The sequence below is a fragment of the Eriocheir sinensis genome, chromosome 50 (assembly GCF_024679095.1).
Source record: "Eriocheir sinensis breed Jianghai 21 chromosome 50, ASM2467909v1, whole genome shotgun sequence".
Classification (NCBI taxonomy): Eukaryota; Metazoa; Arthropoda; class Malacostraca; order Decapoda; family Varunidae; genus Eriocheir; species Eriocheir sinensis.
Window position 1 is genome coordinate 1,100,145 of NC_066558.1, and position 2,500 is coordinate 1,102,644.

Sequence of the window (2,500 nt, forward strand, 5' to 3'; positions counted from 1 at the left end):
TATCTCCTCTTCTTCTCTTCTCCTTTCTGCTCTGTTCATTCTCTCTCTCTCTCTCTTCTCTCTATTATCTTTTCTTCCCTTTTCCCTGGTCTTGTTTCTTTCTTTTCTTCTTTTCTTCCTCCTTTTTTACATAGTCTTCTTTTTTTTCTTATGTCCTCTTCTGCTTTTTCTTCCCTGTCTTCCTTTCTGCTTCCTATTCATTCCCTCTCTCTCTCTTTTCTTCTTTTCTAATGTTCTTTTTCTTGTTCTTCTTTTTCTTGTTGTTTTTCTGATGCTCGTTCTTCTTGTTCTTGTTGTTCTTCTTGTTCTTGTTGTTCTTCTTGTTCTTCTTGTTCTTGTTGTTCTTCTTGTTCTTGGTAGTCGTGTTCTTGGAGATGGTCGTCAAGGGGTCGTGCTTCTCAAGGTGCTTCCCTTCCTAATAACCAGCTAATCACCGCCTCTTGTCTCCCTCAGGCGCCTCATCACGACCTAATTAGTCACGTGTGTGTGTGTGTGTGTGTGTGTGTGTGTGTGTGTGTGTAGGAATATGTCTATGCCTCACTTTCCTCCTCTACCCCCCTTTCTCTCTCTCTCTCTCTCTCTCTCTCTCTCTCTCTCTCTCTCTCTCTCTCTCTCTCTCTCTCTCTCTCTCTCTCTCATTACTATGCATATGTCTTGTATATTTCTAATTATTTGTGTGTGTGTGTGTGTGTGTGTGTGTGTGTGTGCGTGTGTGTGTGTGTGTGTGTGTGTGTGTGTGTGTGTGTGTGTACTATATAGCATATTAGCATTGGTGATGGAGGAGGCAGAAGTGGAGGAGGAGGAGGAGGAAGAGGAAGAGGAAGAGGAGGAGGAGAGAGCAAAGGGATAGTCCTGGTAATGGAGATTAGGAAACAGACGAGAAGGAAGAGGAAGAGGAGGAGGAGGAGGAGGAGGAGGAGGAGGAGGAGGGAGGAAGATGAAGGGACAGGAAGAAGATAATAGGTTAAATCAGAGAGAGAGAGAGAGAGAGAGAGAGAGAGAGAGAGAGAGAGAGAGAGAGAATAAAAATAGATAAGAAAATGGCGAGAGAGAGAGAGAGAGAGAGAGAGAGAGAGAGAGAGAGAGAGAGAGAGAGAGAGAGAGAGAGAGACATTGTTATCTCGAGTTGGTGAGAATTGTACGCGTTGAACCATAAGAGAGAGAGAGAGAGAGAGAGAGAGAGAGAGAGAGAGAGAGAGAGAGAGAGAGAGAGAGAAAACAACTGCATGTCCCCTCTCCTATTTTCCTCCCCTTTTTCTCTCTTTCCTCCCCTCTTTCCTCTCTCTCTTCCCTCTTCCTCCTCCTCCTCCTCCTCCTCTCTTCCTCACCTTTCGGTTCCCCTTCTTTCCCCTCTCCACGCTTCTTCCTTTCCCTTTCCTCCTCCTCCTCCTCCTCCTCCTCCTCCTCCTCCTCCTCCGATGTTAAACAGTCTTCAGACACGCAAAGTTAAGGAAGAAAGGGAGAGAAGGGAGGAAGGAGGAGAGAGAGAGAGAGAGAGAGAGAGAGAGAGAGAGAGAGAGAGAGGTATCATTTGGAGGTAATTTCAGGCTTGGAATTGTGTCTCTGTGTTTATCGTGTTATCTCTCTCTCTCTCTCTCTCTCTCTCTCTCTCTCTCTCTCTTTCTTCCATACTCTCTCCTCCTTCTCCTCTTCCTCCTACTCCTCCTCCTCCTCCTCCTCCTCCTCCTCCTCCTCTTCCATCATTGAGAACACAACCTTACGAAGAGCGACTCGAGCGACTCAACCTCTTCACGTTGGAAAAGAGACGACTGCGGGGAGACCTGATACAAGTCTTCAAGTCTCAACGTTGATCACTCCAAACTCTTCACGCTACAACCCAACCCGCGAACAATAAACAACGGTAAAACACTTCAAGCCCAGCGATGCTTCACGGATATCGGCAGGAGTTACTTTTTCAAACAGAGTCGTCACACTACCACCAGGGTCATAAAACTACCCCTGGAAATGTCCACAACTCCTACGAAAGCCTTGTCAAATGTGTGTTTCTTAGGTTCATGGTACAGAGGAAGGGTTACACTACCACCAGGGTCATGAAACTACCCTTGGAAATGACCTAAACTCCTACGAAAGCTTTGTCAAATGTGTGTTTCTTAGGTTCACGGTACAGAGGAAGGGTCAGACTACCACCAGGGTCATGAAACTACCCTTGGAAATGCCCACAACTCCTACGAAAACCTTGTCAAATGTGTGTTTCTTAGGTTCACGGTACAGAGGAAGGGTCAGACTACCACCAGGGTCATGAAACTACCTTTGGAAATGACCTAAACTCCTACGAAAACCTTGTCAAATGTGTGTTTCTTAGGTTCACGGTACAGAGGAAGGGTCAGACTACCACCAGGGTCTTAAAACTACCCTTGGAAATTACCTAAACTCCTACGAAAGCCTTGTCAAATGTGTGTTTCTTAGGTTCACGGTACAGAGGAAGGGTCAGACTACCACCAGGGTCATAAAACTACCCTTGGAAATGCCCACAACTCCT